We start from the raw sequence: 22430 nt of genomic DNA, 5'->3' as shown, positions 1-22430 counted from the left end.
TGCTAATGCAGTGAGCGTGCACAGGATAAATGCTCAGTCAAAACCTCCCAGCACCGTTATAGCACAAAACGCGGAACTCGGGTATTTGTTGTCTAGCACAGACCGCATCAAAAATGAAACCTCCTCAACCCTCCTCACCACGATGGATCCTCTGGGCTGGATTCACTGCTCTCCTAAGTTGCCTTTGCACGGCACAAGCAGCAGAGTACTGCAGAACGCTGCTGTGGGAAATAGCAGAGGCACCTTGAGCTTTCCAGCTGCTGGTTACTCCCTCAACTCAGCCAGAGGAGGGAACAGACTTAGGGTGACATGGGGGAAGTTTATACGCACTATATTCCTCAGCAGTATCACCTGGAGAGAATCCTTTAGTGTCTTACTAAGACCTGCTTGTCCCAAAATCATAATGCTCCAAAGGCCATCTGCCCTCCAGTGTCCAAGCAATGCTTTGCTAAAATAGCAGCATCATCCCCAGAACAGATGCTGCTGAACTGAAAGGAAGATTCCTTAAAGGATGCGTCCAGCCAGAAGACCATGCCTTTACATACTCCCTTCCTCCTCTTAGCTGTCTAGAGCCCTTTGTAAGTATTGCGTTTTTGTTATTGATTGTTTTGCAATGATTTTTTTATTCTGTTTGGGGCAGGAAGGTTTTGTGGTTTTCCTTTTCTGTTTAAAAGCAAAACCCACTGTTGATTACTTATTTTTATTACCTTCTTGCCAGGGTCCCCTTTAGCTGAGTTAACTCTAGAGTTTTACAGTCTGCTCCATCACTGTGCCTTGAGTTACACAATTTTGCAAACAGCTTGGCAATAGGCACTATGTCAAAGACATTGCAACTAAATTTTAACCACCAGTTCCTACTTTGAATTTATTTTACCCCTTTTAAAAGCATTTGGAAGAGAATAACACTGAAGCACAGATGGCATCCTTAAAAGTAAACATTGGCCAGGATGCAACGTAAATACCATACTGTGGCATCCATTCTAAATATAGGGCATACCGCAGTTAAGTCAATAGCGTGATAAGATATTGGTTTACCTTTTAACGAGAACGACAATATTAGTAAAAGAGTGGCAGAACAACATGCGATATTCTTAGTTTGCACGAGTAAGGTGTTGCCTTTTGAATACTAATTACCTGTCACAGGCTCAAAATTGACTTTTAGGCGCGATCTGGATGCCTGATTCTCCAGACCACAGTCCTCCCAAGCCAAAAGGGAGATACCATTAGCCAATTTATTAAGCTGATGACTGCTCCTGTGCATGCTGATCTGTGCTAGCAGACAGCAGCGGTTCTGTGCAGCCCATCGCTCTTCCCGAGAGGAACAGCAAGCTGGTGTGTAATGTCTGCTTCCTCCTCCGTCCCAAGGTTTGATAACTGGCAGCAGCATAAGGTACAGCAGTGTTTTAACCCCACGTATAGGCTGATGATGAGAATTGGAAGCACGTAAGTGATTTAAGAATACTAGTGCTGGGGGGCGGGGGGGAATAAATCACTAAATCTTATGTTTCTAATGTATTCCTGAAATGCAACTAAAGTCCTGCCTCTGTTAATGTCTCGTGGTACATCGTAGGTCTCAGCAGTTTTTGAAAGTAGGCATATATCTCCTGGTTAGGGTACAGTTTTCAGAGACACCTGGAGAACCAGACAGGCCAATCCCCAAGGCAATCCTGGCAGGAACCGTCTACCCCATTGCCTTATGCAGATTTGAAAGTTCTTCCACAGTTGCAACCTCTGCCCACTATAAGGGCCAATAGCCCAGTGGTATCTGCGTAGTTCCTTGCCAGTGAATTCAAAAGAAAAATACAAGAGATGTTCGTGATCACTATCCTGATGATGCCTTTCCCTTCTGACAGGATGGCCTCAAGAAACACAGGTCTTCTGCTTCCATACCCTAAGGCTGATCTTCTCAATGTAAACATTCCATAATTTATGAGTGCAGAGATAGAAAGCAAGCCTTTTCTGTTTATGTCTATAACTAACCATCAGTTTGACTTCTGGCCGTGTACAAAATCTTGCTGCTTTAATGACCTACATCAATGCAAAATAAAAAGGCTACAGAGAAATTCCTATTCATAGCAAAACAGGAGTTGCCACCTAAGACTTTCTGTCGGACTAAACAGCCAGTCCATTATTTTCTTCTTCATAGCTATTCCTTGTGCATTTCAACTGCTCTACTCAATGACTCTTCAGGGATTAAGGAGTAATGTTTCATTTTTCACTGATCCTTAACAAAATACAGCAAAAGTTTCTACAATATAACAGAAGGGGTGCTGTCATTGTTCCAAGGATATTATATTTTAGGCTAGCTGAATAACCTTTTGGGAGCCAGAATGCTGACTCACACATAAAACATTACAGTCTCTTATCCAGTAAGCCACATTCATGCAGAAATGCATTCCCTGTTTTGGACTGGGGTTTGCTCATCTGTAGAGAAAGGGACTTTATTCTCAACTGGGGGATAAGATCAGCTAAGAATCTCATAATATTTTTCTTCCCATTACAGTTGGCCGGGCCACTGAGTACCTCAGTTACATATGACCCACAGCATTAGGTAAAGCTATCCCGAGTATCACCTCCTCCCCCCATTATGCAGCACTAATAGCATGTGAGAACTCAAAATGGAATTATTTTGCTTCTTCCCCTCCCATGTGGGTTACAGTCTCATCTGGTTTCAGCAGCAAGATTTATTAGTAAAATGCTACTGCAGCAGAAGAGAGAAGGTAGGGAGGGGAATGAGAATCAGACAGTAGTTAAGGTCACCGTCTTCCCTCCTTGATCCGGGGGAGCCAGGAAGGACACACCACCTTTTCTTTCCACCTGCTCACAGCCAGGTTCCTGTTCCAGCTTGCGTCCCTCACCCAGCAGAGGTCTTCTGCAAATGTGCAAAGGTGGGTCACTACATCAACCATGTTTCTGGTACGTGCTCTTCTTGCACTAAGTCCCAAAAGCTATTAAAAAAATTCAGGTGCTTTCTCATAATCTCTTATTAACTAGTACATTTTTGCAGATTATTTACATAGGAACAGCCATTCAATCATTAGGCCACTGGTCTTTTGAAGATCTGCTCTGAACTCCAGCAAGTCACTTAGAATCTAATTATCAGTGGTGTTTAAATCATCATCATTAAGGGAACCAAAGATGTGTTCTGTAAAGATTGAAGTTCTGCCTCCAGATTTGTTTCATCATAAGCAAGCAGAGGATGTCAAGATCTCCACAAAAGCAGATCATGACAAAACTCCAAGTTGCATACTGAGCTGCAGAACATCAGAAAACACTTAAAGATGTTAAGGCTCAAATAATTATCTAGCAAAAGCTTCTACATCATTTGTGTCATCACACTTAAACAAATCTAAGAAAAACTTCATAGGCCTCAAATATTTGAGATGCATTTGCCAGAGTGTTGGAGCCCTGATAAAACTCACAGGGAAAGGAAGAATAAGTTGCCCAGTCACCAAGACAAGGCAAACTCCATGAGGGGAAAAAAGTCGGAGTCACGTATACTCAGTGCTAAAAATGATCAGAGCAGTATAGACTCTCTCTCCTGTGCTGCCAGTGATCTTCCCATTTGTTACAAAACTAATGTGAATTCTTGGTCAGAACAACAAATGGGAAACTTTAGCATTAGCCCCGCATTCTGGTTCAGATACTTGTATTTCATAAGTACGGGGTAATTTCCACTAACGCAGCCTTCACTGCATTCCGTATCCTGAGGGACTCCTGCAGATGTTGCTCCTGTTGTGATAAAAGTGAAGATGGGATGGGAACTTTGCTGTTGGTTTTGGCAGTGCAGGACCAAGTCAATTGAACTACTGCAGGGTTTGAAGCTGTACGTGTCCTTAACTGCTTGGGTAGATGAAAGTCAACTGGGACCAGCGCTGCCGTCTCTAATTATCCTGAGTAGTACCATTCAATAGGAATCATCCACCCTTAAGCAGCAGGGCCCACTTCTGGGATCAGGATCACTTCTGTCTCAACCTTTTAAGTGGCAAATAGGCTAAGTGCCCACCCCCTGCTCAGGGAAAGATTTCATCCTCCCATTGGGTTTGGAGTGGCTGGTAGCAAGATCGCCACTCTAAGACCTTTATGTGGCAGAGGGAACCAGTAAATCATTTCCCTTGCCTGTGGCAGGCTTGGCATCTCCCCATCAAATCCCCATGTGTGCAATCTTCTCCATCCTTTCAATTTTAACATGAGGGATAAGAGAAACAAAGACTAGGACATGTGTAAGAAAGGCTCCTCAAACCATAGGTATGTGGGTTTCATTCTGGTGAAATGACTTCTGAAATTCCATGGTTACTGTTGTGTAAATGCTAAGTGTCACCTCAAAAATGCTCTCAAGAAAAAAAGAAGGCAAAAAAAAAGCAGCAATTTGACCCCAGCTGTGGTTGCACAGGCACATTTCACTCCAAGGTCAGATTCAGCACTTGATGTACGCTGAAACAACTGCCTCTGGCTATCGCAGTTGTGAAAGCTGTGGGACAAACGCCCACCTTCCTTTTGCAAGAATAGGTGTTCATTTTGTTGCCCAGAGTTGAAGAAAAACTGTACCTGCTCAAATCCTTTCAGTGTCAGAACTTCAGGGGATTTGCTCAAAATGGAAATCATTATCTTCCCAGATTGCCAGCATCTGACAAAGCCTAAATCACTAGGGACACAGCTCTTTGGGGAATGGGGGAACATTTTGGTAAAAGAGCCCTTCTACTGTAAAAGATAGTGGAGTTGAACTTGTCCAGGCCGCTGAATAGTGCTCAGCTGCAGTTTTCTTGTAGTAATACCAGAGTTCCTACTCAAAGGCAAAAATTACTTGCTTTATGCAGTTCTAATCAGCTGGAATGCGATCGGTTCTCTCCCCGGTGTGAGCTGTCTCTCCCCACATCTGCTTCTTCCCCTCACCCCCAGCGAAACAGAGAAAAAAGGAAAAGCAGTTTATTAAAGAAAACAAACCCAAAGCTGTGCAACTGCTGTTTTAGCCCCATTGGAGAAGCTTTTGTCTAGTTTTACAGGGCCTAACATGTGTTCGATCGAGTTCAATTTCTGAGGAGATCTAGATGGAAAACAATCAGGTGTTATCAACAGTATCACTGGAGCAACATCAAAGCCTTGCCTTAGTGCATGAGCCTTGATGCACCCCAGCTGCTGCATACAGAGTCCAAGGAAAAACTCCAGGATCTGACAGAGGTTGCAAGACACCTTGTAAAGATGGAGAAAATTAGCCAAGCAGGTGCCTAGCGTGGAACGTTTCTAGAAACTCCTGCCTCAGCACTATAACATGTAAAAACAGAAAATGAGAAAATAAGGATGCGTTCTGTAACAAATACTTTTTTAAAAACCAAAATAGCCACAAAGAAGTATTTTGGAGATGGCTTGTCCCACAGCTGTTCGTTTGGAAGTACTACACACAGACGCTTGTACTAACCACTGCTGGACACAGGATTATGCCCATGGCTGTATTTGCTTTAGAAGAAACACGGACCTTCTGTAATGACTCAGAAGAAACTTGTATGTATTGTAACTGCTTAGGAACTGGGACTTCGTGCAGAGGTCACATGCCCCGCTAATTAGATACAGCCACAATTAACACATGCCTGGCAGTTGTCAAGTTATAAGAGTCTGTTTGACAGGAGGGCTCTCCTGGTCACGCTCTCATCTCTGAATACTCCATGCTGCCTGACAAATTCATGTCACAGTTTTCCCTTGAAATAGAGGCAGACGGGCAGGAGCAGTGAGGCATTAGACAGGCTCTAAAGCCACACAGCAGCAGGCATGGCTGCTCCTTGGCCAGATGCAGAAGGACATGCAGCTTTTATTTCACATGCCTCTTCCTGGGCAGTGGAAAAGGTTAAATGTGATTTGAGACTTTGCCAATAGCCCAGCAGATCCATCCCTAAGTATGGAGGGGGACTTCTAACCAACGCAAAAGGCCCATTTACTGATAGCACATCCTTTCGAGCTAAGCAACACATCTTACTCCACCATGTGTCTCCCATCTGAACAGCTTAGGCTACACAGCAGATATAATCAGTTCCAGCTGGGACATTTCCTGTTTCCCCACGAGCTGCATTAACCCCTTCTTTCTTTTTCTTATTCAGAGGAGCTTTGAGCATAGATACTTCTCCCAAGCATCACAGCACATCCCACAAACATCCTTACCTACTGTTCCCAGCATTTTGAACACTCACGTATCCCTCAGGACTCACGCAGCACACGTTTAACCCCAGCACTTTATAGTTACGCAACGCAGAGATGCCTGATCCATGACTAAGTGGACTAGAAAAGGATCTTTTCTGGTCAGAAAAGAATCATTTCACTACTAGACATTTCTTAGAGATGGCCTTCTTTTTCTGGATTTATATCCAAGTAGGTTAAACCAGGTGATATTGTCTGAATTAGATGTCCCTTTTCCTCAAAGATAAATCCCTGACAACAGAACTAGTTACAAGAGATGCCATTCTTAATCAGAAACTCCATCCTTCACTGATATTTGCTTGACCTTTCTAGGGCCCAGAACTTCAACAACATTTGCAAGACAGGCCACCAGTGAAGTAGGTATACATTTCCTGTGATAACTAGCCAAAAACCAAAGAAGGGCATAATCCCCCCTCTACTCCCAAGACACATGCTACAGCAAGACAGCTGGGATCGCCACAAAGCTGGTCCAGCCAAATCTCACAGTGAATTCACAGGACAGGTATCCAAAGAGAGCAGTGCATCACCTTTCCCACAGTCAATATACCTTATGAGCCCACCTGGCCTCAGGACTAATATTAACACGCTGTGCCACTCACTTGGACCTCTCTGTGACCACTAATGCTTTCCTATTCTCACTATTGACTCTTCCCAACATGTATTTGCCAGATTTTCCCCAAGCCGACAGGATATACAGAAGTGGTAATCAACTCCAGCTGAGGTGCCTCCTGCTTCCTAAAGCCTGCCTGGGCTACGCTGGTATTTGTCACAGGGTTTATACGCGTACCAATGTGGCACAAACCCCATGACACATGCCGACATCTCCAGCAGCTCAGCAGCCATGGTGGCTATCTGACAGCCTACAAAGTACCACATTTTAAAATAAACACAAGTTTGCTTACACTGTATCTTGATCTTTCACCAAGGTTGTGGGCTCTGCCCAGGAGACAGACAGAGAGACTCAGCTGGGCAGAAAGATGGGCTTGTGGTTAGGGCACTGGTCTGGGAGTTGACACAGCTGGGACTGGACCCTGCTCCACTGCCATCTTTCTTCATGACCTTCAACAAGTTGCTAACTCCTCTGGGCATCAGTTTTCTCATCTTCAAAATGGGATGCAGATCTCTCAGTACACCTTTTCTGTAGGGACTGGCCAAGAATTTAAGCCAAAACTGGACTTTTAAATTGCATTTCAACGACAGTTCCCCACATTTAAGCTGGCATCAACTTGAGCAGTTTCTCTGGCTTACACAACTTAGCTAGACGGTGTTGCAGCTAGAGGGGAATCTGCCTTGGAGAACAGGACTAGAAATCCAAGTTATATTAATAAATTATGTGGTAAAAACAGTGTCAGAGGAAACTCAGTAAGTGCAATATTTTTACACTGAAGTGGGGATGCTCACCTATGGGTGGAAGAAGAGGTGCAGACGGTGCAGAACTGCTGGTTAACTACCAAAGGGAACCAGACTTTTGAATAAATAAAGCTGTAGCCATCATCCTGGAACACACAGCCAGGAGTAAAAACTGCAAGGTATATGAAGTGCCCACTTCATTCAGCTTTTGCAAGACCTCAGCTGAATAATTATGCCCTGATTTGGACCATTTACAGAAATTCCAGAGAAGAGTCATGGGAATGGTCTGAAGTTCAGAAATCATGAGCTGCCAAAAAAGACTGAGGAACTGGGGTAGCTTAAAAAGAAGAGAAATGGGCTGATGAAAAAAAGGGGAAAGAATTAATCCATGGTGGTCAGAACAAATAGAAATATTATTAAGTTACATATATTCAGGAAAACGTTGGAAGTAAGGAATAGTGAAGCATAGGAATGTTTTTCTTGGACAGGATATCCACCATTAGGAGAAGTAAGGACAGTTTAGAAGAAAATCTGTAAGGAGTGACATAGTTTGATTTGATCCTGCTCACAGTCGGAGGATGCCCTAGAACTGCATTCCTCTCAGCTGCATTTTTCATTACTGTAGAGACTGGTTACCTACAGAGTCCACATCATGGAAACAGCCATAAAGTGAGTGTACCTGAAGACTCTCAGCATTTGGGTTTTCCTCAGGTCTGGTTCCAGACGCTCAGGTTTTGGGGAACAGTCTCACCACAAGCATGTTGAAGATAGACATTTTATTGTTACATTACACCTTCCAGCCAGTTATTTCCAAATGTTTGAGAGAACAGAGTTTATCTTTCAAGCACCCTGGGTAAGCAAGACATGTGTGTAGCATAAGATGACTCGAGATGTCCAAGATATCCCACAGGTACATGCAGAACCTTTATTTTTTTAAGTAATTTTAAATGTTTTGCCTTAGTGACCTTGTGGTAATAAACACTGCAAAAATAATTTGAGTTTCTTTCAGAACTGGCTGATGAATCTGTAGGATGATTTTATAACACCTTTAGCAGAGGTCTTTCAGGAAAATCTAAGTCCTATAATACAGAGGCTGGACATTTTCTTCATGTTGCTGTTAGTGAAAGACTCCAACTTAAAAAACAAAAGGCTCCAAATAGTTGGATTCAAAGTGCCAAGTCTGAACAAAGAGCCTGACATTTTTACAAGGGTAGTCACTTACTTGATGATACAAAAACTCTTGCTAAATTTTAATACCTAATAAGTCACCCAGGTGTTAATTTTGAAAGATAAATAGATAAATTATCACTAATTTAGTAACTGGGGTGTGGTAGAGAGATGCATCTCCATACTTTTGGCACGGGAGTCTTTTGAAGCAGGAAACCCTACGACTGCTCACATTCAGCAAGTGACCCAAAACGGACAAGTGTCCTTAACTGTGCATTGCTAAACTGCAAGTCTACAGCCATGGAATATAACCTTTCAAGGTAGCTATGTTATGGAGGCAGGTAAGAGGAAGCTGCCTCTGCAAATACTTGATGTGGGTATATTTATGAAGAGACAAATCACCGATGCCACATCCCTGTGCCTGTGTTAAGTAACTGCAATCGTTCTACAGCCTGTAGTAAAGCAGAGTTGGCAGGCTGCAAATCTGGATATTGCTCACGTGGAACTTATATACTGCCTAGTGATGACCTCGTTACTTCTCTAATCCCTCTTATGTTTAGACATGCTTCGCACATTTTAGGAACCTATTGGGGAAATCGCTAGATTGTGCCAGAACGACAAGCCATCTTTGAAAAAGTCCTGAGATGACAACGGTCTGCGCGAGGTTCTTTGAGCAAAAGAATAAACCCTGTGATGAAAAAGCGTGAAATATAGAATGTGTGGAACATTTCCTCCTCAACCAGAAATCTTGCACACAGATACTGAGAATGGAACTGCTATGTCAGTGTTAACACACATGTTCTCGTTGCCAAGTACAATCACTCTTCTTTCATCATAGCACTCCCAGCTTCCTCCTCTCCTCTAGACGTGTCCCTAGTTTTTAAGGCTCCCCAAACAGGAGGAGGGGAAACCATCCTTTCCCACCCCCTGCAAGGCCTATCAGCACTGGCGAAAGCATTTTCTGTGTTACTTCTGTCGAAGCCACCCCGCAGCAGACTCACCTTCTTGCTTAAGCTCTGCCTCACCATATTAACAGCCAGCTGAGAAAGAAATCACTTACAGCTTGACTTGCACCCAGTTTTCACATCAGTTTAATGGCTCTGGGGAAGAGAGCTGTGTTTCTACTGTAACAGGAGAAACAAGAAGGCATTTTTACTACATTATTTACACCACCATGAAGATGCCACAGGGAATTCGGAACTGAAACACTGATAAAGTTACAGCTAAGCACCGATGCATCCGTACAACTGCTGCTACATTAAGTGAGAGCAGACATTTTTGTAGAGTACCGGCAAGAGGATTTCTAGATGTAGACAAGAAATAGCCCTTTTAGATCCTAGTAGAGGATAATATACATGTCTGGGAAGCAAGCAGAAAAGCAGAAATACAGTGGAAGAACCACAATTTCCAGACTACACAAGAAATAAGAAGCAATCACCCCCTTCTCAGGGCATCATAAATAACCACCCCTCTGTCCCACTGTTTTCCTTCCCCGTGGAAAAAAAAAACTAACAACATTTTAAAGTTGTACTGTGCAAACAAACCTTACAATTGGAGATGGGCCTGGGGCGCAGAGACTTGGATCGGGACTTCTCCTCTCAATATTAACGTTTAGACAAGTTTGAACATTTGGGGATCATCCTTATTCATGTGTTTTATTCATTGCCCCTATCTCCAGTTCCCTGGAAGGTGAAGAGCATGGCAGTTATTTCTGGTTCTATCCCACAAAACTACATGACTTAATTCTCAGAAAAAGAGGAAACTTTCTGGAAAGACCAGTGCAGAGCTGCGCCTCCTCAGCTGTAGCTGTAAAATGCCTCTAGCCATTTATGTGAGTTATATACAAATATTTTCTGGGCTTTCAATCAAAAACAAATATTTACTATTCTAATTGGAGCAGTACTTGGCAAACGTGCTTGTCTGCAAATACAGAGCATCTTCCTGAGGAAATACATACTCATCCACCAGAAGTAATGAATGCAAAAGAAAAACCACCCTTTCCACTATTAAAAAGACATTTCTTTCAGCTTTCCTAAAGTTTTGCCAATGACATAAAGTCCTCACTGTTGGCTTATCCCATCACAGTCCATTTACTGACCTGCTATAGGTTGTTGAGATCTTGTGACCCTTTTCTGAGGTTTCCAATCCACATTTGCTCTTACACCCCGCCACTCCAACTGATCAATCCTTCATCTATAAAACACAGGGTGTCTTGCTGCCCACTGAGGGAAATTCACTTGATTTCTATGCCCAAGGATACCATAAGACATCCGAAAGGCAGTCGGTCTCTGAAAACCTACTAAGGATCACCACTAGAAGTACTGCACTATCATCCTTTTACATTAGGGATGGGAACAGCTTTATTCAAGTGGATTGTGACTAAGTCACCCCATATACACACTCAGACAGTATAACCTGTGTTGGAAGGCAGCAAAAAGACTACCAATTTTGATTAGATGTCTCAGGTTTTAATCTTATCTTCTCACAGTCCTTGCTCTCCCTACACTTTTCCAGAGAGAAGGATGGTCAAATCTAAAAGGTTTTGTCTTTTTCTAGCCTAGGAAAGAATAAAAGTCACATCCTTCCATAGAGGATGTTCCACTCAGATCACTCTTTTAGAACGATATTTACATGACACCTAACAGAAGTGATCCCAGACGATGACACAGTCTCACAGGCATTTCTGTAATACATTTTCAAACACATGAAGCCATATTTTAGGGCGCAGTTTGCTAGAAAAGTACCCCACACACACTCCAAGCTTTTTTTTTTGGGACCTCTATAAATCACAAAACCAAAAGTTATGTAATATAGGAAGAAAAGGTACTGGAAAAACAGAATTTGAGATCCAATGGCGTAACTGTGAAATGGGGCAAGATTTTGTGGAGAAGCACTTTGCAAAATAGAAATCTGAAGTTTTCTTCTGCAGAGGAAAAAACCTACAACCTGTTTTGCTGATACAAGATTCAAATTTTGCCAAAATCCTTCAATATGTAAAAACAGTTAAAGCGCCTTGCTTAATTATTAGTGCTGAGTGTGTGCTTAGACTAAATAGCCTGTCCTCTTCAGATAGGAATTTCAGATGAGCTGTCATTAATAATATGCTATGCATTAAAGCAAACATTAATGTGCTTTCTCAAGTTATTGCAGAAGAGCGAACCTTTAACGTATACATAATAAGGGATCATTTTTATAATTTCATTTCCATCCCTGAATGTCAACCAACTAAAACAGAATAAGATCCATTTAGTGCATGCTGAAATGCACCTTTGACCGCATGTCATAAACGAATGGAAAGCTTTGCTTACCCACTCTCTTCTCGATGACTGAAGGTGGAGAGCACACAGTAGTAGCTTCCAAGACACCAATATATTATTAGAGAGGAAAAACCCACACATTCTAATAACTAGCACACTCCAAAATTTCACTCAAAACAAGCAAGTGCTGTGAACCTTAATCAACCACAGCAGATTTGGAGAGCCGGATAAAGTACTGTAAGAGTCAGACGGAACTAAAAAAGTTAAGCAGATATTTGTTCTAGGTAATATTTCAATACGGAGGAAAAACTTTAGAGCTTCTTCATTTATAACATCTAACAACAAGTTTTGTTTATCGACAACTAAACTATTGATTTCTACTCTGGCGTACTTCATAAAATTATCTTTAAATATTCAATAAATAACAAGAATGTTTTAATTTAAATTATCCGTTCTACATAAGTAATAGTGCACAAAAAGGAAAGTTATGAAGATTTAACTGCCTATACATCTTCAGAATCATAGGTGAAAATAGGTGAAAAAGTAAATAGAGAGTGTTCAGTAACATCAGTTACATTTTCAGAGGGCTCCCCGATACTCTTAGCCCTAATATTTTGGGACGCAATGAGACTTTCACGCTTTGAAAGCCTCCATTAAGTCCTTTAGAAGGGGAACCCAGGCACCCCAAGTATGTCTGAGACAGCCCTGAATTAAGGCATGCATCAACCCAGTCAATATATTTTGCAGTTAGTATGCCCACAACACACTATCCATCACCAGTAACGGAATTCTGCATCAGAGGTTTGAGGTTAGACAACCACAGATTTCTTCCTTCCTTCATCTCACAATAGAAATCTAAAGAAGTCTTAACATACAGAAGGGGAGGGAGCTGCTCACTTTGAATCATTTCTTACCACAAACCTGATGACTTGGATTCCAGTTCGGGACAAGCATGTCATGGGACCTGTTGAAAAAAAGGTCCATTTCAAATAATAGACACAGTGTCACACCCATCTGGATGGTCCTTTTGGTTTTGTCTTCATTTTGGGTTTGGTTTGGCTTTCTTGGAGCTTGTTATTTCACTTTTTCAAAAAAGCTGCCAAATGTGGACAGTGGGTGTGTCTTGTTGACATCTTGTGGTCCGCATAATATGACCATTTTGCTGATTGTTGGGGTGATATGATTAAGACCTTAAAAATCAAGGGAGATTTTAGCTAGCAACATGCATTGAACAGCAGCAATTTAACCTCATTTCAAGAGTCAAGTATGACCACCTCCATCACTCTTCATCAATTCAACCTCCCTTAATCCCCAGCTGTATCATTTGTCTGGGTCCTCCTTTACCAACCATTATTAGGCATAGCTCCAACCAGCCATTGCTTTACAGACAAATAACAGCAACCACAATGAGTTAAATCAAAGGTCTTTCTAGTCCAGTACACTGTTTCCAGCCATGTCCAGGAAACAGCTGTTTAGGAACAGAAACAAAGCAAGTGAATTATACTTCTTGTGGTATAGTCTCCCAGCAATCAGCAGTTTAAGGAAATATTTCCTGATTTCCAGAAGTAGACTGTTCCCGCAAGATTATGTACATCCAAGGCTTGGTGTTCCCTCCTAGCCAACTGGCAGAGGTGGGATCTTCAATCTGTCAACCCTCAAACACTGCAGAATAAGCCAAATTCTCTGCCAACAGAAGTCAGTGACATTTCACCAGCTTGAAAGGTGTTAACATTAAATAAGTACTTTGGACTTCTGTCTTAAAGTGAAAGGATCTCTGGGCCCAGTTCTCATGTACTAAGGAAAAGATTAGAAGCAATCATGAATTTTATTTGGCCATGCCTGAGGAGCCTTAACCCAAGTTAGAAACAGGTCCCATTTCGAATTTAAAAGCTAATAGATAACTAAGAAAACCAAGTTTCAGATGAGAATATATAAAATAAATTAAAGCATTGCAACTAACTATCCACATCGCTAAAGTGATTTACAGCAGCCATGAATTCAGCCAAGCACTGATACGAAGAGTAGCACACGTGGCAAGATGACATTATGTGGTATAACATTTATTAACCTTTTCAAGGATTACTTCAGTGCAAATTACTCAATGAATCAGAAAATCCCTGCCAAAATAGCATAACATATATCACACACCACACAGAGAAAGGTACCAAGGTATGGGATACCCTTATTAAAATCAGAGAATAATTTAAGTAGGAAGGGATGGACCTCTGGAAGTCATCTGCTCCAGCCTCCAGTTCCCAGCAGGTGTAATTAGACCAGGTTGTTCAAGGACTTTAGTTAAGTCTTGAACATTTCCAAGGACAGAAATTCCACAAAATTTAAGGCATGAGGTTAGAAAAAATCATTCCATTTAAGTTGTACGTGTCAAACAATGTTATTCCTCCATTACAGAGCATGCACATTACATTTACTACTCCCCAACATGTCTGTTTCTTATTGCTGTTCTGCTGAGACTCAGAAAAAATATTTGATGAAGAAATTCTTTGCAGAGGCCTCCCTCAGCTTCTGGAGCTGATAGGAAGTGGGGAAAGGACAGGTTCCTACCACACCATTCATCACTTGAGCCAAAATATTGATTAGAAAAAGCATAAAACAAGACAGTATGCGTATATACATTTTCAGTGAAGGATTCAGAACTTCCTAATGGATCACAGGTCTTGAAATACAGCACCATCACTCTTGTTAACAAAAGAAAAACAAAGTTTTACATCCCAGGACAAAGGATTTCAAGCCATACAACAGTATGTATCAATGTCTGTCTTAATTCTTCAAAGTGCAAAAGAAATGAAGGCCAGATACTAGCCACTTGCAATCTCAGCTAGATCAATAAAAGTCTGCAGATTATGGTGAACCTGCTTAAAAAGCATGTCTAAGGCACATCACCCTTTTCCTGAACCTGCAATAGCCCAGGATTTACAACATCCTCTTAGCACTTAGGTCAAAGCATCACTGCTTGTTCTGGTAAAAGCTTGAACTTCACAGAAATCACCCCAACAACATGCCATCAGTTTAACAAAAGGATCAAATACCAGACTGCATCGCAAGAGTCAGCTTTTTTTTTTTTTTAATCTCCTCAGCTGCAGAGGATGCACACTGGTGAGCTACAGAGGGCACACACAGCTGTGCAAAGCAAGTTGGCAGGCTCACCACAGCTCTGCAGTAAGTTGGCGTGTACCTTCTTGGATGCACATACACAAAATAATACCATCCAGCGTCCGTCATCTCTGCCAAGGGTATTATTCACTGTGATATCCCCAACAAGCCTCTCAAAGACATTTGCACTTTTAAGACACAGCAAAGGTCCCACAGGACACACTTACCGTTCTGAAGCACCCACTAACACCGCATGGCTTCCACAAGCTGCCTGTGACTGAAGCAGATCTCATCTCCCAGCCATTTGTAGACCTGCAGACAAGTAACACCAAGTGAGTCAATCAAGTGCCCAGACCTTCAAAGGAGTATTTTCACGAGGAAAAAGCAACCTTGGATCTGTCACCCAGCTCAACTCAGCAAGGTTCATTTTTACTCTTTGCTGCTACCTTTGAGCTGCAGCAGGCAGCAGCGAGCTTAGCAGGCCTCATTCCTCTGCCACCAGACTCACTGGAAGACAAAGGCTGCAACCACATTGCCAAGTCTTTCACTCTTATTCCTTGCTCTCAGCAGTACCCTCAGTAGACTCGCCTTTTCCAAGAGGAAAAAGTTCTCAGGCTTCAGGAAACCTTGCACAGAGACGCTAAACTCCATTCCTTGCTGCTTCTCTACATTATTTCCTCTTCTTCGGGAGGCACCTTCACAGGAACAGTATTTCACCCTAGAAAAAGCTCTATCCCAAGCTCAGAACTGCTACAGCTCACTCTTATAGAGTAGGATATTCCCAATCTGGCCTTTCCTCAGTTTACAGTTCTCCACAAAAACAGCACAAACATACTGCTTACAAACCAGCCCTCCCCCCACAGGCTCAGCGCCTTCCTTGCTAAAAAACCTAGTGCAGGTGTAGCCAATCAAGCAGCCCTGGCCACAGCTTAAAAGGTGTAAACAACTGTCCTAATGGTGACTACAGGGAATTTACTTTCAGATTCCACTGATAGAATGCAATTTTAAAAAAAATAATCTATTTGGGTATGTTTTAGGCAGTTGTCTGACATACAAGGATCACATTTATTTTTAGGATGCTCTTTATTTGACATTGAAGGAGTTCCCTTTATTTAACAGCTGCAAAGAATCAAGATCAAACATGATGAACAGTTCAGGGAAAAGCAGGTAGTGATAAACAAAGCGTTTCTAATTGCTTGGGTCTGGCCTGAAGTAGCCCGTTTTAGCACCTAATTAAAGGAGTATCTTCCTTTCCTCGCAGTGTGAATTGTTAATATAGCGTATACAGACAAGATAGAGCAATAACATATTCTCTATTTATTGTATGAAGGTGTTTGGTAGTTTTCATCAGCGGTGGCTCATCTGTGTGCCACAGGGCTGCCGGTGCAGCTCCCCCAGCCTGCTTCTCTTCTGTAGTGCTATATCCTTGAGGGGCCCCAAGGTTATTGACAGTGAGGAATTATTCAAGCTGTTCTGATGCTTTCTATGACGTTCAGTCGCACCCCCCTGCATGAAGATGAAAGCTGCCCAGCCATAGGTACAAGTGCGTGCTTTCATCCATGATCAAGCAAGTAGCCGGTGACAAGATGCTCTGCTCATGTGCAGGGGACATCTTCATTCAGATCCCACAAATGAGGAATGTAGCTGCACTATGGAGAGGAGGTTTCATCATTCACAGGGTCCTGGCACTGTCAAGAGGAGCTGCAAGGTCACAGCAGGCTGCCCTAAAGTCTCTTCCCAGTCAGAGATCATCAAGTAGCCAGATGTAGTCAAATTCCAAGCCCGCGCTTCTATCCCACTCGACAACAGCAGCACTTGCAGTAAAGGGAATGCTTGTAACTTCAAAGGATTATTTTCTGCTGGAAGGTAAAACAGGAAGGCAGAACCATAATGTATGTCTAATTATGACACTCAAAACCAAGCCTAATTGGAGTTGATGGAAGTCTTTTCCTTGCCTTCATTTGGCAATAAATCAGGCTCATCCTTAGAAGAGTTCCTTGTTTTCCCTTCAGATCCCATATCAGCCTTACAGCATTAGAATCATGTGTTGGGAAATCTGTGATAATATCTTTACCCAAACATCGTCAATTCATGCTGCCATTAAAGAAATGGAGAGCGATGAAAGGTAACAGAAGCAATTAAACTTCTTTTATCATCTCTCTGGGTGAGAAGAGACTTTCTCCTCTTCAGTTTGCTGCTTTTCCCCAAGCAGTAGCTCAAACGAGCTGATCAGTGACTAAAGCAGGACCACATCAGTGATTATCTGCATCACTCTTGAAACCTAGTCCTTTAGGGGGTCATAGCAACACAAATGCTACCCGTGAATACCATCTTCCCAAACCCAAGAAAGGAAAACATTTAAGGTTTTCAGTTTGCACAAACAACCTTCCGTTGTCCTGGCAACTTAGTTCCGTCTGGAACATCCTATCTTCATATTTCAGAAAACATGGAATGAGGAGGACAGGAAATATCCAGCCATTAAGAGTCCATGAACGAATTTTTTAGTTCCTCGCTTCAGAATGGAAATAGTTTTCATTTCCACTCCTTTTTGCCCCCTCTACCACCATATGCTAGGCTGTTTTCCCTTTCACTGCACTTTGTATTGGACCTCGTGGTGAAAGTCAGGAAACGTCACCCAACTAACTGTGAGCACCTTCGTTGGTGAGGGGAAACACCTCACTCAGTGCGTCAAGGAACTCTATGCTGATTTACAGTATTAAGACCCATTACGTCCAGAAAAAGCAGCCTACGTTCATTGTTAATGCAGTGGTGGAGGGACATGTCAGAAATGCTACTAATGGTAGTAAAAGTGGTTATAAATACGTCATTTTTGAGAAAGGAGGCAAACTGTAGTTTTCAGAACTATGTGGTCTGCATTATCAGCAAACTTTGGTCTCTCTGTTGAAACCTTTCACTTTTCTTCAGTCTTGAAGAAGGTGAGCATACACATACGTGCACTCTGAGTACATGGAGACATGTTGCAATGCCTTCAGCAGTACTGACCATGCACAAATATGCTGGCTATAGTACATTTTCAGTGCTTTTTCTGTTTAATTTTTAATCTGGACTCTCTCTAGCCAGACACCTCATTAAAGCTGATAGATTTACAATCCCCAGCTTACAGTTTCTGGACTGTGGGTGGCCTTGGAGAACTTGTGAAATTTTGCATGCCACCATTTTCCAATTGTAGAAGAGGAAGAAGAAGAATCCCTCTTACCTCCCATACACTGTCTTGCTGCTCAGAATAAAGCATTAATATTTCAGAGAGGACCTGCCTATTACAACATGACACTCCACTGATTGTAACAATGGAACCCAACCACAGCTGGGGCTTCTAATAAAAATAAATTAGTGCTGCTGTTGTAAAAACAAATAAATAACATTAATAACTCCAGGAGAATTCTGTCAACACAGATGATGGGCAGGGATCTCACAGTATTTTATTTGCTAGGTTTCTAGAACTTTGCTTTTGACTTTTTACCTTCTAGAAACAGCCATGTTACAGAAACCTCCCCAAAGAACAGTCTCTGTCTCTCCATGCAAACAGCTGAGAACCCTCCGGAGAGCTGCTAGTGAGATTATATGCACTGTCTGTCAGTAGTGAAGGAGTCAATTCAAACCCACGGTTCAAACAAATGCACTTTAAGAGCTTCTAATGTTTATATTGGCTTTGTGTCTGCAATGCTATTTTGAGAATGGTCTGCCTAAGGCATTTTTCTCATTTCCAAACTGAAAGGTACTTTAACGGGGCCATGCCTGCAATGGTTTAGTTCCTGCATTGGGCTCCTTGCCGAGGCTTCCACCTGCCTGTTTAATGGCAGAGCTTTTCCACTGCTCTGCATGGAGCGATATCTGGACTTTAAAGACTTCAGCGATGGCGCTCTGCATGGTATTGTGCGGCGCACCCACCTTCTGTCCTGAGGCTGAGAACAATCAGAGCTAGACAGAGCAGGGAAAGAGTAAGAAAAAGTAATATTTAGACAGAAAACTTTCCAAGCATTCAGGAGAGAATGGCTTGCAGATGTATACGTTTAAATGACATTCACAGTCCCATTGTTTCCTTTAACTTGGTGCTCATCTTACTCTGGGCTTCTTCTGATGAAAAAAACAACACTGCTGAGATCTGCGTTCTTCTTGGTGAGAAATAACACCCTTCCCCTTCCTCTCAGATGTAGTGAATGCTAAAGAAAAAAGTAGGATTTTGGAACTGTGTGTGTAGGGGGAAGATCTCCCTTAGATACACAAGCTTAGTCTCTTGGGTTTTTTTCATGTAGAAGAGATAGCAAAAGACTTCATGTATCCAGTGCAGCAGTCCAGAGCAGAGCGGGCACAGCATTTTCATATCACCCACTCCAAGGCTCCAGGTGGAACGAGAAGAAGGAAGGAAGTCTGAGCATCATGTAATTTTCAGGTCCATTTTTCCTTTGGCAAAGACACATAATTGAACCAAACTTTGAGATATTTATTTTATAAATGGGGAGTCCAACAGGCAGACTTCTACAGTCTTTCCTTGGTCAGTAATCTTGGGATACTTTGGTATAGATGTGCCTGAATCTACTCAGGTACATCCACATCTCTGAATGTAATGTCCTCTTAAACCAGCCTAGTTACGCTGCTGCAGCGCTCAACCTCTGCACTGAATATGAGCACAAAAGGCTCAGGCAGTTTGACGTACGCTTGTGATCTTTGGGGATACAGACTGTAAGTATGATCCTCACTTCATGTAAATGATTCTCTCACTAGCAAAATCAATGAAAGTATGTCCATTTATGCCAAGGGATCATTTTCCTTAGACTGTGCCTTCTTAATAATTGGTGTGGTGCTATTAAACAGATTGTCACACCTAATGCCCAAGGCTAAGCAATGAAGAATGGCATCTTACACTTCTGGTAGTCAGCAGAGAAGAAAGGAGCAATGCAACTTCCTTTTGAATTGTCGCCTGTTTCATTTTGAGTAGTTCTCTGGATACTGGGGCATTGCAGTGAATAGATGTCACGTCATCTTGACAGTGGACCAAGCTTTAGGAATCAGCAATAAAGGCAGCAATAGCTCACTACTGACAGCTAATGCTGGAGTTAAATGTGTTTTCTTCTACGTGTGCAGCAGGGAGGGTAAGGGGAAACATATACACCAGACACTTTCAATTTCCTGTGTATTAGTGCTTTCATTCTACATAAATAACTCATATGTGAGTGGTGGCAATTAGCACAACTAAAAAGCAACAGTTGAGCAAAGGTCATTGGGAAATAATAATGCTACCTTTTCTATAAATAATTAGGATATCAAACAGCCACTCAAAGTCCAGTCCATCACTCAACCAAATCAAGGACTACAGAGACTTCTGCGGGCTTTGCCAACACACTTGCCATTTCTTATATCTCCACTGAAAATTTCTATTTAATTTGCCCAGCGGCCTCTTCCCAGATGGCCAGGATATTTTGGCATCCAACTCTTCAACATCTCTATTTTTGATTTTCTGTCTTGGAAATTGGTTTTGTGGTTCAACCACATTTTTTTTTAACTTCCTATGATTGACATATGATCTGAGCTTGGCTAGAGCAAAGGGACATGCTGCATGACACATCATCAAGAGAAAACCTGCCCAGACACAGAGTTTGGATAGTCTTCGTTTGACTGGCCAAGAAGGAGATCCGAATCAAAACATTTGACGTGTAGAGAAGCAGCCCTTTGAGATTAATATGAAGGCAGGAAGAGAAATTAGATGTCTAATCTAATGGGAGCAGTCCTACATATGGTGTACTTTGTAGCTCCTTGGGACTTTGCTGAACTGACAATCTGCCCACCAACCACAACTGAAAGAGCTTGTCACTCCAAGGGTCACTTTGGCGCTCCCCTGCCCACAGAACGTGACAAGTCCTGCTCAGGCTCCAGCTGAAGAACATGAAATGAGAGGCTGAGCTACCTCTTCCCATGCTGACACATAGGATTTGTTTATCCTGAGATGGAGAATGAGTGAGTCTGCTGGTATTTCTAATAACTCAACTCCTGATGCAGCCTGCTTCTCTTGGTGCCACCTTCAAATAATTGCACATTTGTGTCATAGAAATTCAGAAGTACTGATTAAGTTACCCATGTAACTTTGTCACAAGCAAACCAAAATATGATCATGACCTGTAAAGCCAGTCCTTTCACAGCTTAGTCTCATCTGGCTTTTTATCACACTCATTCAAAATCAGTGTCACACCACGTGGACTTGACTTGCACAGTGTCAGTGAGGGAAGGATGTGCCCTCTGAACCCAGCAGACTTAACTAGGACTCTTCAGAATTACTTTTATTATACGGTTTTGTTCGCATGCATGTTTGCACTTGCAAAACAGCAAGTACCTGATACAGTCAGAGAAAGCAATAATTTACTAGGAATCAAGTAGGTTAAATCATTCTTGTGAAGAATTTACATAGGTATGTAAGTAACAAGCATCTGGAGCTAAAGATCAAACAGGATTCAGTGCAGATCAATATTTCTGAACGTGTGTGAACTGCTAAAAGTACAACACACAACAACACGACTGTGTAACCCCACAGAAAACCAGCTACACTTGAATTTATTTTACAAATACCAAATGTTGGTTTCCACCAAAGCCTTCTTCCTATTCTTTTTTTAAAAAACTAAACTGTCATTCACTACAGGACTGCATGGAAATGATCAAACTGCAGTCACTAGAAAGACTTCTGCACATATTGGATTGGATTGTACTGCAGTAGCTTGAAGCACATGTTTATATATACTTCCATGAGTTTATTTTCTTAGGGTGAATGAAAATAGTAACCTCTTGGAGCAGGGGACGGAGAAAATCAGCCTTCCACAGAAACCACAACTGAGAAGAATTTGATAACGGTGCAGAATAAGGAGTACTATGATATTTAAGTTTCACTAAAGACTTAGTGAATTGCCTGAACCTTTTGTACTTAAAACTGGTTACCCACCTCCGCTTGAGTGTTCTGAAATACTGATTTCAACAGAGGTATTTTGATGTTTTATCAGTGTATTGGGAAACTGGGACTGAGCTATTTTAGGCAGAGGTCAAAGCAATTCCATTTCCAATGCCTCAAGACATAACAGAGCAGCCAATTATTTCCCTATCACCCTCCAAGCACACATGAAATTAGCAGTATCACCCAATCACATTTCAAAGCTCTAACCACTTTCTAAATAGGTTAAATACTGAGCCAAGACTCAAAACACACCAGAATAAAGGAAGCTTAAGAGGAGGCACATTATCTCCATCAGCTTTCCCAGTACCAATAATTTTGTCATCTCCACACAGAAAACAGGCAGGTATCATGTGTTGTTGAGTAATGAGGAGTAAAGGGTAAGCTCTGTAAGATTTCAAGGCTTG

The sequence above is a fragment of the Larus michahellis genome, chromosome 3 (assembly GCF_964199755.1).
Source record: "Larus michahellis chromosome 3, bLarMic1.1, whole genome shotgun sequence".
NCBI classification, from domain to species: domain Eukaryota; kingdom Metazoa; phylum Chordata; class Aves; order Charadriiformes; family Laridae; genus Larus; species Larus michahellis.
Note: the sequence above shows the minus strand (reverse complement) of the source record.